At 43.5% G+C, this 15,564-nt stretch overlaps 1 protein-coding gene across 1 annotated transcript in view; it reads right to left on the bottom strand.

Moving 5' to 3' along the window:
- Window positions 1-10,003: 10,003 nt before the first annotated feature.
- LOC103247280 (beta-glucuronidase-like) overlaps window positions 10,004-15,564 on the bottom strand; it is a 38,393-nt gene continuing 32,832 nt past the window's right edge. The window contains exon 5 of the transcript XR_012092268.1: window positions 10,004-12,010. The gene's annotated coding sequence lies outside the window, so the exon portion shown is untranslated. The remainder of the gene's footprint in view (window positions 12,011-15,564) is intronic.

The following is a 15,564-nucleotide window of genomic DNA, read 5'->3' as shown; positions in this document are numbered from 1 at the left end:
CCTTCCTGTGTCCAAGTGATCTCATTGTTCAGTTCCCACCTATGAGTGAGAACATGCGGTGTTTTTTCTGTTCTTGTGATAGTTTGCTAAGAATGATGGTTTCCAGCTGCATCCATGTCCCTATAAAGGACACAAACTCATCCTTTTTTATGGCTGCATAGTATTCCATGGTGTATATGTGACACATTTTCTTAATCCAGTCTGTCACTGATGGACATTTGGGTTGATTCCAAGTCTTTGCTATTGTGAATAGTGCCGCAGTAAACATACGTGTGCATGTGTCTTTATGGCAGCATGATTTATAATCCTTTGGGTATATACCCAGTAATGGGATGGCTGGGTCATATGGTACATGTAGTTCTAGATCCTTGAGGAATCGCCATACTGTTTTCCATAATGGTTGAACTAGTTTACAATCCCACCAACAGTGTAAAAGTGTTCCTATTTCTCCACATCCTCTCCAGCACCTGTTGTTTCCTGACTTTTTAATGATTGCCATTCTAACTGGTGTGAGATGGTATCTCATTGTGGTTTTGATTTGCATTTCTCTGATGGCCAGTGATGATGAGCATTTTTTCATGTGTCTGTTGGCTGTATGAATGTCTTCTTTTGAGAAATGTCTGTTCATATCCTTTGCCCACTTTTTGACGGGGCTGTTTGTTTTTTTCTTGTAAATTTGTTTGAGTTCTTTGTAGGTTCTGGATATTAGCCCTACTCTGATGGTAGTTTCTTTTGCTGTGCAGAAGCTCTTTAGTTTAATTAGATCCCATTTGTCAATTTTGGCTTTTTCTGCCGTTGCTTTTGGTGTTTTAGACATGAAGTCTTTGCCCATGCCTATGTCCTGAATGGTACTACCTAGGTTTTCCTCTAGGCTTTTTATGGTATTAGGTCTAACATTTAAGTCTCTAATCCATCTTGAATTAATTTTCATATAAGGAGTAAGGAAAGGATCCAGTTTCAGCTTTCTACTTATGGCTAGCCAATTTTCCCAGCACCATTTATTAAATAGGGAATCCTTTCCCCATTTCTTGTTTCTCTCAGGTTTGTCAAAGATCAGATGGTTGTAGATGTGTGGTATTATTTCTGAGGACTCTGTTCTGTTCCATTGGTCTATATCTCTGTTTTGGTACCAGTACCATGCTGTTTTGGTTACTCTAGCCGTGTAGTATAGTTTGAAGTGAGGTAGCGTGATGCCTCCAGCTTTGTTCTTTTGACTTAGGATTGTCTTGGCGATGTGGGGTCTTTTTTGGTTCCATATGAACTTTAAAGCAGTTTTTTCCAATTCTGTGAAGAAACTCATTGGTAGCTTGATGGGGATGGCATTGAATCTATAAATTACCTTGGGCAGTATGGCCATTTTCACGATATTGATTCTTCCTATCCATGAGCATGGAATGTTCTTCCATTTGTTTTTGTCCTCTTTAATTTCGCTGAGCAGTGGTTTGTAGTTCTCCTCGAAGAGGTCCTTCACGTCCCTTGTAAGTTGGATTCCTAGATATTTTATTCTCTTTGAAGTGACTGTGAATGGAAGTTCTTTCATGATTTGGCTCTCTGTCTGTTACTGGTGTATAAGAATGCTTGTGGCCGGGTGCGGTGGCTCAAGCCTGTAATCCCAGCACTTTGGGAGGCCGAGACGGGTGGATCACGAGGTCAGGAGATCGAGACCATCCTGGCTAACACGGTGAAACCCCGTCTCTACTAAAAAATACAAAAAACTAGCCGGGCGTGGTGGCGGGCGCCTGTAGTCCCAGCTACTCGGGAGGCTGAGGCAGGAGAATGGCGTAAACCCGGGAGGCGGAGCTTGCTGTGAGCTGAGATCCGGCCACTGCACTCCAGACTGGGCGACAGAGCGAGACTCCGTCTAAAAAAAAAAAAAAAAAAAAAAAAAAAGAATGCTTGTGATTTTTGCACATTAATTTTGTATCCTGAGACTTTGCTGAAGTTGCTTATCAGCTTAAGGAGATTTTGGGCTGAGACAATGGGGTTTTCTAAATATACAATCATGTCATCTGCAAAGAGGGACAATTTGACTTCTTCTTTTCCTAACTGAATACCCTTGATTTCTTTCTCTTGCCGGATTGCCCCAGCCAGAACTTCCAACACTATGTTGAATAGGAGTGGTGAGAGAGGGCATCCTTGTCTTGTGCCAGTTTTCAAAAGGAATTTTTCCAGTTTTTGCCCATTCAGTATGATATTGGCTGTGGGTTTGTCATAAATAGCTCGTATTATTTTGAGGTACGTTCCAGCAATACCGAATTTATTGAGCGTTTTTAGCATGAAGGGCTGTTGAATTTTGTCAAAAGCCTTTTCTACATCTATTGAGATAATCATGTGGTTCTTGTCTTTGGTTCCGTTTATATGCTGGATTATGTTTATTGATTTGCAAATGTTGAACCAGCCTTGCATCCCAGGGATGAAGCCCACTTGATCATGGTGGATAAGCTTTTTGATGTGCTGCTGAATCCGGTTTGCCAGTATTTTATTGAGGATTTTTGCATCGATGTTCATCAGGGATATTGGTCTAAACTTCTCTTTTTTTGTTGTGCCTCTGCCAGGCTTTGGTATCAGGATGATGTTGGCCTCATAAAATGAGTTAGGGAGGATTCCCTCTTTTTCTATTGATGGAAATAGTTTCAGAAGGAATGGTACCAGCTCCTCCTTGTACGTCTGGTAGAATTCAGCTGTGAATCCATCTGGTCCTGGATTTTTTTGGTTGGTAGACTATTAATTATTGCCTCAATTTCAGAGCCTGCTATTGGTCTATTCAGGGATTCAACTTCTTCCTGGTTTAATCTTGGAAGAGTGTAAGTGTCCAGGAAATTATCCATTTCTTCTAGATTTTCTAGTTTATTTGCGTAGAGGTGTTTATAGTATTCTCTGTTGGTAGATTGTATTTCTGTTGGGTCGGTGGTGATATCCCTTTATCATTTTTTATTGTGTCTATTTGATTCTTCTCTCTTTTCTTCTTTATTAGTCTTGCTAGCGGTCTGTCAATTTTGTTGATCTTTTCAAAAACCAACTCCTGGATTCATTGATTTTTTGGAGGGTTTTTTGTGTCTCTATCTCCTTCAGTTCTGCTCTGATCTTAGTTATTTCTTGCCTTCTGCTAGCTTTTGAATGCGTTTGCTCTTGCTTCTCTAGTTCTTTTAATTGTGATGTTAGAGTGTCAATTTTAGATCTTTCCTGCTTTCTCTTGTGGGCATTTAGTGCTATAAATTTCCCTCTACACACTGCTTTAAATGTGTCCCAGAGATTCTGGTATGTTGTATCTTTGTTCTCATTGGTTTTAAAGTACATCTTTATTTCTGCCTTCATTTCGTTATGTACCCAGTAGTCATTCAGGAGCAGGTTGTTCAGTTTCCATGTAGTTGAGTGGTTTTGATTGAGTTTCTTAGTCCTGAGTTCTAGTTTGATTGCACTGTGGTTTGAGAGACAGTTTGTTATAATTTCTGTTCTTGTACATTTGCTGAGGAGTGCTTTACTTCCAATTATGTGGTCAATTTTGGAATAAGTGCTATGTGGTGCTGAGAAGAATGTATATTCTGTTGATTTGGGGTGGAGAGTTCTATAGATGTCTATTAGGTCTGCTTGCTGCAGAGATGGGTTCAATTCCTGGATATCCTTGTTAACTTTCTGTCTCGTTGATCTGTCTAATGTTGACAGTGGAGTGTTGAAGTCTCCCATTATTATTGTATGGGAGTCTAAGTCTCTTTGTAAGTCTCTAAGGACTTGCTTTATGAATCTGGGTGCTCCTGTATTGGATGCATATATATTTAGGATAGTTAGCTCTTCCTGTTGAATTGATCCTTTTACCATTATGTAATGGCCTTCTTTGTCTCTTTTGATCTTTGATGGTTTAAAGTCTGTTTTATCAGAGACTAGTATTGCAACCCCTGCTTTTTTTTGTTCTCCATTTGCTTGGTAAATCTTCCTCCATCCCTTTAATTTGTACCTATGAATGTCTCTGCGTGTGAGATGGGTTTGCTGAATACAGCAGACTGATGGGTCTTGACTCTTTATCCAGTTTGCCAGTCTGTGTCTTTTAATTGGAGCATTTAGTCCATTTACATTTAAGGTTAATATTGTTATGTGTGAACTTGATCCTGCCATTATAATATTAACTGGTTATTTTGCTCATTAGTTGATGCAGTTTCTTCCTAGCCTCGATGGTCTTTACATTTTGGCTTGTTTTTGCAGTGGCTTGTACCGGTTGTTCCTTTCCATGTTTAGTGCTTCCTTCAGGGTCTCTTGTAAGGCAGGCCTGGTGGTGACAAAATCTCTAAGCATTTGCTTATCTGTAAAGGATTTTATTTCTCCTTCACTTATGAAACTTAGTTTGGCTGGATATGAAATTCTGGGTTTAAAATTCTTTTCTTTAAGAATGTTGAATATTGGCCCCCACTCTCTTCTGGCTTGGAGAGTTTCTGCCGAGAGATCTGCTGTTAGTCTGATGGGCTTCCCTTTGTGGGTAACCCGACCTTTCTCTCTAGCTGCCCTTAAGATTTTTTCCTTCATTTCAACTTTGGTGAATCTGGCAATTATGTGTCTTGGAGTTGCTCTTCTTGAGGAGTGTCTTTGTGGCGTTCTCTGTATTTCCTGGATTTGAATGTTGGCCTGCCCTACTAGGTTGGGGAAGTTCTCCTGGATAATATCCTGAAGAGTGTTTTCCAACTTGGTTCCATTTTACCCCTCACTTTCAGGCACCCCAATCAGACGTAGATTTGGTCTTTTTACATAATCCCATACTTCTTGCAGGCTTTGTTCATTTCTTTTTCTTCTTTTTTCTTTTAGTTTCTCTTCTTGCTTCATTTCATTCATTTGATCCTCAATCGCTGATACTCTTTCTTCCAGTTGATTGAGTAGGTTACTGAAGCTTGTGCATTTGTCACGTATTTCTCGTGTCATGGTTTTCATCTCTTTCATTTCGTTTATGACCTTCTCTGCATTAATTACTCTAGCCATCAAATCTTCCACTTTTTTTTCAAGATTTTTAGTTTCTTTGCGCTGGGTACGTAATTCCTCCTTTAGCTCTGAGAAGTTTGATGGACTGAAGCCTTCTTCTCTCATCTTGTCAAAGTCATTCTCCGTCAAGCTTTGATCCGTTGCTGGCGATGAGCTGCGCTCCTTTGCAGGGGGAGATGTGCTCTTATTTTTTGAATTTCCAGCTTTTCTGCCCTGCTTTTTCCCCATCTTTGTGGTTTTATCTGCTGCTGGTCTTTGATGATGATGGTGACGTACTGATGGGGTTTTGCTGTAGGTGTCCTTCCTGTTTGATAGTTTTCCTTCTAACAGTCAGGACCCTCAGCTGTAGGTCTGTTGGAGATTTCTTGAGGTCCACTCCAGACCCTGTTTGCCTGGGTGTCAGCAGCAGAGGCTGCAGAAGATAGAATATTGCTGAACAGCGAGTGTACCTGTCTGATTCTTGCTTTGGAGGCTTCCTCTCAGGGGTGTACTCCACCCTGTGAGGTGTGGGGTGTCAGACTGCCCCTAGTGGGAGATGTTTCCCAGTTAGGCTACTCAGGGGTCAGGGACCCACTTGAGCAGGCAGTCTGTCCCTTCTCAGATCTCAACCTCCGTGTTGGGAGATCCACTGCACTCTACAAAGCTGTCAGACAGAGTCATTTGCGTCTGCAGAGGTTTCTGCTGCTTTTGTTGTTTACTGTGCCCTGTCCCCAGAGGTGGAGTCTACAGAGACAGGCAGGTTTCCTTGAGCTGCTGTGAGCTCCACCCAGTTCGAGCTTCCCAGCGGCTTTGTTTACCTACTTAAGCCTTAGCAATGGCGGGCGCCCCTCCCCCAGCCTCGCTGCTGCCTTGCCGTGATATCGCAGACTGCTGTGCTAGCAATGGGGGAGGCTCCGTGGGCATGGGACCCTCCCGGCCAGGTGTGGGATATAATCTCCTGGTATGCCTGTTTGCTTAAAGCACAGTATTGGGGTGGGAGTTACCCGATTTTCCAGGTGTTGTGTGTCTCAGTTCCCCTGGCTAGGAAAAGGGATTCCCTTTCCCCTTGCGCTTCCCAGGTGAGGTGATGCCTCGCCCTGCTTCAGCTCTCACTGGTCGGGCTGCAGCAGCTGACCAGCACCAATTGTCCGGCACTCCCTAGTGAGATGAACCCAGTACCTCAGTTGAAAATGCAGAAATCACCGGTCTTCTGTGTTGCTCACGCTGGGAGTTGGAGACTGGAGCTGTTCCTATTCGGCCATCTTGCTCTGCCCCCCCAAATAAATTACTTTTACAAGTGTGTATCAAGGACTCTGTTTTCCAGCCAAATCAATTCCAGCTGGGGAAAACTTACATTGACTGTCCCATGGAAATAACTGGAATTTCAAATATCTCCTGGCAGCTCCCCACTAGGATATTATTTTGTAAATGCCCTTAATAAGGAAACTTTCAGAGGCTGCAACCTAGAAACTCAGCCTAGCATTGGCAACAGGCAGGCACTTAATCAAGTTGTAAAATGCATTCTAATGTAAAAGGAGAAGAATCGGTGGACAGCTGGCAGGGACTCAGTGCCCTGACCAGGCTCTGGAAGGCCCTGCTTGGCATCTTTAACAGGTTGCAGCCAAGAAACAAAAAATGGGCCAGCGGTTCCTAGGAGAAGTGCTTGGGTAAACAGAACTCTGGTCCTACCCACCTCTTCGTGACATCTTTTCAGCAGATGCAGTTTCAAATGGAGTGATTGATTCTACCTTTTCGTCCCCACTCCACCCACTTCAGGCAGAGCCAGCCAACTAGTTTAGACATTTTAAATTAGGAGCCAGGAAATGAGAAAAATCCTGTCTCACAAGGGAGTTCTTCTCAGGTCACATGGCTGCCCGACAGAAATGCAGAGAAAGCCAGGCGCGTTGGCTCACGCCTGTAATCTCAGCACTTTCAGAGGCCCAGGCGGGTGGATGGCCTGAGGTCAGGAGTTCGAGAGCAGCCTGGCCAACATGGTGAAACCCTGACTCTACTGAAAACACAAAAAATTAGCTGGAAGTGGTGGTGCGTGCCAGTAATCCCAGCTACTCGGGAGGCTGAGGCAAGAGAATCACTGCAACCCGGGAGGCAGAAATTGCAGTGAGCCAAAATCGTGCCACTGTACTCCAGTCTGGTTGACAGAACAAGACTGTTGAAAGAAAGAAAGAAAAGGAAGGAAGGAAGGAAGGAAAGAAGGGAGGGAGGGAGGGAGGGAGAGAGGGAGGGAGGGAGGATGTTTCATTTGGGGGCCAGGGGACCCAATGAATGACCGATTTTGTAATTTCTCTGTTCCTTCTACCACCTCATATTCTCCGTCCCCCTTTGCAACCTTTCTATTCCTGCACAGCCATTCTATGCAGTCTGTGAACACTGCAACTTTAGAATCATTCACAGGGGCTGGGCATGGTGGCTCACACCTATGATCTCAGCACTTTGGAAGGCTGAGGTGGGTAGATCACCTGAGGTCAGGAGTTCAAGACCACTTTGGCCAACATTGCAAAACTCCATCTCTACCAAAAAGTCCAAAAAATAGCTGGGTATGGTGGCGTGTGCCTGTAATCCCAGCTACTTAGGAAGCGGAGGCAGGAGAATCACTTGAACCCGGGAAGCAGAGGTTGCAGTGAGATGTAGTGCAACTGCACTCCAGCCTGGGTATCAGTGATACTCTGTCTCAAAAAAAAAGAAAAAAGCATCACTTATAGGACCATTAAAGCAAAGAATCTTAGAATCACAGAATGTGACATGCTTGATGTTGTGGAATTGAATTGAGCAGAAAGAAGATATGCCGTTCATTAGCTGCGTGAGTAGGAAAACTGCCTAGCCTCTCAAAGCCCTGGTTTCCTCGTCTGTGAAATGGGAACAATGACCAGAATGATCAAACTGGAGGACATAGCCACAGCATCATATACCATAGTGCTTAGAATATGGTAGGAATTCGACAACCCCAAGCCCCTTTATTTTTTATTTCTATTTTATTTATTTATTTATTTACAGACAGGATCTTGCTTGTTGCCCAGGCTGGGGTGCAGTGGCATGATCATAACTCACTGCAGCCTCCAACCCCTGGGGTCAAGTGATCCTCCTGCTTCAGCCTCCTGAGTAGCTGGGATACAGGTGCACACCACCAGGCCTAGCTATTTTAAAAAAATTTTTGTAGCGATGAGGTCTTGCTATGTGCTCAGGCTGGTCTTGAATTCCTGGGCTCACGTGATCTTCCCACCTTAGCCCCCCAGAACACTGGGGTAACAGGTATGAGCCACTATGCCAGGCCCCACATTCCTTTAAGCTATATTTTCACAAACTTGAAATCCTAGAATATTAAAGATTAAAAAAACTAGTCACTTGCTAGTTCAATTTCCTATACCATTTATTAATGTCCTCTAAACAATATGTAAGCTCCCTGTGTTCCTTTTAAATATAGCATTTAAATCTGAACTTTTCTGGCACATCAGAATAAAAAGCCTTTGTTGAGCCAGTCAAAACCAATGAGTCAAAGCTGAGTTCCCTGTTTGATATTTGTGCAATTGTTTTTAGAACTAAAGTGAAGAAGATTGCATTTATATCTCCCACATTCCATATCATCAGGCTTGGCCCATGAGCTCAGGCTGGAGGGACACTATTTCATTCCCCTTTATACCCTTCCACATTCAGAGTAGGGGAAGAATCTCAGGGAATTGCATTGCAACCCACTGACCGGCCACATTTGCTGAAGAAAGTTGCTTTATGTGGCCCGTCTCTTGTTTCTTGGCTGCAACCTGTTAAATGTGCCCAGCAGGGCCTTCCAGAGCACAGCCAGGGCACAGCGTACCTGTCAGCTGTCCACCTATTCTTCTCCTTTTGCATTAGAATGCATTTTACAACTTGATGAAGTGTCTGCCTGTTGCCAACGCTAGGTTGTGTTTCTAGGTTGCAGCCTCTGAACGTCTCCTCATTATTTTTATTTTTTTGAGATGGAGTCTCACTCTATTGTCCAGGCTAAAGTACAGTGGTGCATCTTGGCTCACTGTAACCTCCAACTCCCGGGTTCAAGTGATTCTCCTGCCTCAGCCTCCCAAGTAGCTGGGATTACAGACATGCACCACCATGCCCAGCTAATTTTTCTGTATTGTAGTATAGATGGGGTTTCACCATGTTGGCCAAGATGGTCTTGATCTCCTGACCTCATAATCCGCCTGCCTCGGCTTCCCAAAGTGCTGGAATTATAGGTATGAGCCACAGCACCCAGCCCAATTTTTGTATTTTTAGTAGAGACAGGGTTTCACTATGTTGGCCAGGCTGGTCTTGAACTCCTGACCTCAGGTAAGCCACCTTCCTTGGCCTCCCAAAGTGCTTGGACTACAGGTATGAGCCACTGCACCTGGCCAGCACTGACAATTATTATTATTATTATTATTATTATTTTTGAGACAGAGTCCCGCTCTGTCGCCCAGGCTGGAGTGCAGTGACATGATCTCATCTCAGCTCACTGTAGCCTCTGCTTCCCGGGTTCAAGAAATTCTCCTGCTTCAGCCTCCCAAGTAGCTGGCACTACAGACGTGCTCCACCATACTTGGCTAATTTTTTTTGTATTTTTAGTAGAGATGGGGTTTCACCATGTTGGCCAAGCTGGTCTTGATCTCCTGACCTCGTGATCCGCCCGCCTCGGCCTCCCAAAATGCTGGCATTACAGGCATGAGCCATCGCGCCCGGCCAGCACTGACAATCTTCATGAATATGTCCTGATTCTCCACTGGTACTGGCAGGTATAGGAAATTGGGCTCTAATGTTAAGAAGTCAATACCTAAGAATTTAGGAAAAATGTTTTAACTTGTTCAATAGAGCTTATCTGAGCTCTGAATTGGGGTCTAGGACCTAGGTCCAGCTATTCTTAGTCATGTTGTTTTTGGTTTTTTCTTCTTCCATGTTTTTTTTCTTTTTTTTGACTTTGCCCCTCAAGTGAGGACATCTCCTTCTGAAACTCATCATTGAAGCAGCGTTGTTGTCTGGAGTAAATACCTGCAGTTTGTCGTCTTGCACCAAGAAATTTAGGACATGGACACACACGAGGAGTTTAGGAGCAGAGGTTTTATAGGAAGAGGAGGCCGGGCATGGTGGCTCATGCCTGTAATCCCAGCACTTTGGGAGACCAAGGCAGGTGGATCACAAGGTCAGGAGATCAAGACCATCCTGGCTAACATGGTGAAACCCCATCTCTACTAAAAATACAAAAAAAAATTAGCCAGGTGTGGTAGCGGGTGCCTGTAATCCCAGCTACTCAGGAGGCTGAGGCAGGAGAATCGCTTGAACCTCAGAGGTGGAGGTTGCAGTGAGCCCAGATCGCACCACTGCACTCCAGCCTGGGTGACAGAGTGAGACTCCATCTCAATAAAAAAAAAAAAAAAAAAGATTTTGATGCTGCTTTTCATTAAAAAGGAAAACCTTATCAAGGACTCCTGTACCCTCATTATCTGCCTAAGTAATTTCTTCTTAACTTCTATATCACCATGATGAGTGATTAGGGCATTGGACAAAATTAGAGCATTCTTAGACCCTAAACACACTATCACTATCACATTATCCTGGTATTGGTTGGGCGCAGTGGCTCATGTCAGTAATCCCAGCACTTTGGGAGGCCCAAGTGGGTGGATGACTTGAGGTCAGGAGTTCGGGACCATCCCAGCTGGAAGCAACGTGGTGAAACCCATCTCTACCAAAAAATACAAAAATTAGCCAGGCATGGTGGCCCATGCCTGAAATCCCAGCTACTCAGGAGACTGAGGCAAAAGAATTACTTGAACTCAGGAGAGGGAGGTTGCAGTGAGCCGAGATCACACCACTGTACTCCAGCCTGGGTGACAGAGTGAGACTCTGTCTCAAAAAAAAAAAAAAATGATCTTGGTATTTCAACTCTTTAGGAATGGTCAAAGTCTTCACCAATGGTTGAACAAGGTAGTGTAAGTTTAGTTCCTATAGAATATAGCCAAAGAATGACCCTTTTCCCCTTATAATTATGGAAACTTTCTTTTGGAAGAGACTTTTGCAGAAACTGAACTTTACCTCCCTTCAGTAATATTCTGTTCAGGTGATCATTCACCATCTACTTGGATATGGCTAATTGTAGAAAGCTCACTATTTCGTAGAAATTCCCATAACAACTCACTAATCGCTAAATTCTACTTTAAATAGAAAAAGGGTCCATATTCCCATAATTACAAATGTTAGATAATGCCTTCCATAATTAGGAGTGTTAGATAATGCCTTCACTGCACGGAGTCACTTTGCATTTGAACTACTCCCGGCTGTGTAGTAGATGACTTTATTGTGCATAACAGATGCTCAGTAAATATGTGTTTAATCTATAAATTCAGTAGTGTTGCGTATTGCCCAGAAGTCATGGTGAGTTAGATTTATATAATGGGCCAGTCATGTCAGGAGTTTTGAAAGATGTATTAAGTCAACATAAGCAAAATCTTTTTTCTTTTAGTTTTCTCAATGTTAAAAAAAAATAAACCCTTCCTCCTAGGCATTATAAAAGATGCTGGAACAAAATAAGATTAATAAATGTCCCTTGATGTTGAGGATCCTAAATTCTCAAGGAAAGAGAAGTGATATATACACAGTTAGTTATATTTTGACAACATAACTGAGTTATACAGAGCAATGTACCAAGTGTATACACCACAGGAGAGTGGGAAGCAGAGAAAATTTCAATACATACGCATAGAACTGACCCAGAACACAGAGGTCAAGGACATTGATAACAACTCAATGTTGCAATAACTATAGCCACGTGTGCTCACTTTATTATCACTCTGTTTCTGTCCTCAACCATTGGTCTAAGTTGACTCAATGGTTAAAACCATGGAGCACCCTGATCGCCAACTCCTTGTTCTCCTTGGTGTGGGTAGATACAGAGCCCAGGGCTATGGTCAGGAAACTTCAACCTTGTATGTTCTGGCCATTAGCAAACATGGGACACCTCCAGTGTTTCAAGCATGAAGCCACAGGGAGAGGTGGGGGGCAAAACGATGTCGTCAACAAAGTCCTTGTCCTCAGAGGACAGAGTCTGGTCCTGAAAACTCACATAGAATTAAACATGTCAGACACAGAGTAATAAAACCAAAGCAGAGACATAATGCCTAAATTTATGTTTTCCCAACTGTCAGTTTATTTATATTAAAAGTATATAGTCGACACTATTTATTACCTCACCTATAGCCAATCCTCACTTTTTTTCCTAATGAAATCTCCATGTTGAGTGCAGGTAGTAGGATCTCATCCTTTGATCTCAAGAAGGAATGTCGCTCATCCACAATGTGGTATGAATCATAATTTGTCTGTGCCAGTCATGGTGTGGTAGAGATGCAAGCTGCAACCGAACTCTTCTACACATCTACTGCTATAGTTGTAGCAGACTTGTGTCCAGCTTGGGACTGCATTTTCCAGCCCTGTTTGACTAGGGTGACCTGCTGGTGGAACTGGAAACAAAGTAATATGTGCAATTCCTGCTTCATTTACTGAAAAGGAAATTCGGGGGTTTAAACTTCCATACTTTCCATCTTCCCACTGGCAGGAAAGGTGACACTCAGAGTAACTTTTGAGGCCATCAGCCTGAATTCCGGAGCTACTACATGGAATAAAGCTTCCTGTTACCCTGAAATGCACACCTGGAAACTTCTACTTTATTTATTTGTTTGTTTGTTTGTTTGTTTGTTTGTTTTTGAGATGGAGTTTCGCTCTTGTTGCCCAGGCTGGAGTGCACTGGTGCGATCTCAGCTCACTGCAACCTCTGCCTCCCAGATTCAAGCAATTGTCCTGCCTCAGCCTCCCAAGTAGTTGGGATTACAGGTGTCTGTCACCATGCCTGGCTAATTTTTTGTATTTTTAGTAGAGACGGGGTTTTACCATGTAGGCCAGGCTGGTCTCAAACTCCTGACCTCAGGTGATCTACCCACTTTGGCCCCCCAAAGTGTTGAGATTACAGGCGTGAGCCACCACACCAGGCTGAAATCACCTGAGGTCAGGAGTTTTAGACCAGTCTGGCCAACATGGTGAAACCCCGTCTCTACTAAAAATACAAAAAATTACCTGGGCGTGGTGGCAGGCACCTGTAATCCCAGCAACTCAGGAGGTTGAGGCAGGAGAATTGCTTGAACCCAGGAGGTGGAGGTTGCAGTGAGCCAAGATCACTCCATTGCACTCCAGCCTAAGCAACAAGAGTGAAACTCCATCTCGAAGGAGGAGGAGGAGGAGGAGGAGGAGGAAGAAGAAGAAGAGGAAGAAGAAGAGGAAGAAGAAGAAGAAGAGGAAGAAGAAGAAGAAGAAGAAGAAGAAGAAGAAGAAGAAGAAGAAGAAGAAGAAGAAGAAGAAGAAGAAGAAGAAGAAGAAGAAGAAATTTGTATGTATTTAATAATGAAACCTTTAAATTATTTAGGTTACTTTATGTTGGAGTCCTTTTGATAGCAGCTTGACACAACCAACAAGTATATATGGAACTTCTCTTTGCTAGTGATATGATTTAGCTCTGTGTCTCCACCCAAATCTCATCTTGAATTGTAATCCCCATGTATAGAAGCGGGGATCTGGTGGGAGGTGATTGGATCATGGAGGTGGTTTCCCCCATCCTATTCTTGTGACAGTGAGTGAGTTCTCACAAGATCTGATGGTTTAAAAGTGACACTTCCCCTTTCACTCTCTCTTTCTCCTGCCACCATGTAAGATGTGCGTTGCTTCCCCTTCACTTTCCACCATGACTGTAAGTTTCCTGAGGCCTCCCAGCCATGCAGAACTGTGAGTCAATTAAAACTCTTTCCTTTATAAATTACCCAGTCTCAGGTAGTTCTTTAGAGCAATGCGAAGATGGACTAATACAGCTAGATTCTAACTTTCTTTTTTTTTTTTTTTTTTTTTTTTTTTTTTGAGACAGAGTCTCACTCTATTGCCCAGGCTGGAGTACAGTGGCTGGATCTCAGCTCACTGCAAGCTCTGCCTCCCGGGTTCACGCCATTCTCCTGCCTCAGCCTCCCGAGTAGCTGGGACTACAGGCGCCCACCACCTCGCCCGGCTAGTTTTTTGTATTTTTTAGTAGAGACGGGGTTTCACCGTGTTAGCCAGGATGGTCTTGATCTTGTGACTTCGTGATCCACCCGTCTCGGCCTCCCAAAGTGCTGGGATTATAGGCTTGAGTCACCGCGCCCGGCCTAGATTCTAACTTTCTAACTTTCCCTTGTCACATGGACATGTGACACGAATCTACCAAATGAAGTCAAAAAGGAAAACTTGAAAATGTTTCCTTCTCTGTCTTTCAAGGAAAAAGTGTGTAAAAGAAACCTGCTGAAGAAAATTCAGTTTTGCTTTAGATACTTTCTTTCAGTTTAAGATTCCTATGTGTGATGTTGATGACTGGAGCTGCAGCAACTGTCTTGTGACTGTGAGGAAAAACCAAGAGAAAGCAGAGAAGTCCTGGTTGTTCCGGAGGCTAAGGCAGGAGGATTGCTTGAGCCCAGGAGACAAGTCTGCAATGAGCTATGATTGTACCAATGCACTGTAGCCTGGGCAGTAGAGCAAGACCAAGGAAGGAAGGAAGGAAGGAAGGAAGGAAAGGAAGGGAAGGAAGGGAGGAGGGGAGGAGGGAAGGAGAGAGGGAGGGAGAGAAGGAGAGAGGGAGGGAGGGAGGGAAAGAGAAAGAGAGAGAGAGGGAAGGAGAGAAGGAGAGAGGGAGGAAGGGAGGGAAAGAGAAAGAGAGAGAGAGGGAGGGAGGAAGGAAGGAAGGACAGAAGAAAGGAAGGAAAGAAGGAAGGAAGGAAGGAAGGAAGGAAGGAAGGAAGGAAGGAACAGAGATGGGGAGGGAGGGAGGAAAGGAAGGAAGAAAGGAAGGATTAAGAAGGAAGAAAGGCCAGCACCCTGATGCCACTGAGCTGATGAACCCACCCTGGAAGAATCTACCTACAACTTTTTGGTATGTGAAAAGTGTAATGGTTTTCTTGCTTTGGCTACCATTAGTTTGATTTCATGTTACATGTAGTCAAAAGCATTATTAAATGATTCCAAAGTCTTAGATGTAAACATAAAATTTCTTTCTGGTCAGACGTGGTGGCTCACGCCTGTAATCCCAGCACTTTGGGAGGCCAAGGCGGGCGGATCACCTGAGGTCAGGAGATTGAGATCAGCCTGGCCAACATGGTGAAACCCCATCTCTAGTAAAAATACAAACATTAGCTGGGCATGGTGATGGGTGCCTGTAGTCCCAGCTACTCGGGAGGCTGAGACAGGAGATTTCCTTGAGCCCGGGAGGCAGAGGTTGCAGTCAGCCAAAATCACGCCACTGTACTCCAGCCTGGGCGACAGAGCGAGACTCCTTAAAAAAAAGAAATCTTTTTATGTTATCTATTATATTATCTTTTATACAAAATTACATGAAAAAAGTCAAATTTGCTGTACATGTAAATAAGAAAAGTACATGGTCCCTTTCATCATTCACATCTACAGAGGACAGGAGGCACCATTACACTCCTTTTTTGGAAAATCTCAGCTTGTTCACTTGTTAGTTTTGTAGACTAGATTGACTAAGTCATTATTTCCAGAAATACAGAATTTCTAATATAGTAGCAGTATATAAGAAAATGT

This window comes from Chlorocebus sabaeus, unplaced genomic scaffold (assembly GCF_047675955.1).
Source record: "Chlorocebus sabaeus isolate Y175 unplaced genomic scaffold, mChlSab1.0.hap1 unalloc_scaffold_235, whole genome shotgun sequence".
NCBI classification, from domain to species: domain Eukaryota; kingdom Metazoa; phylum Chordata; class Mammalia; order Primates; family Cercopithecidae; genus Chlorocebus; species Chlorocebus sabaeus.
This window is presented reverse-complemented; position numbering and strand designations above follow the sequence as displayed.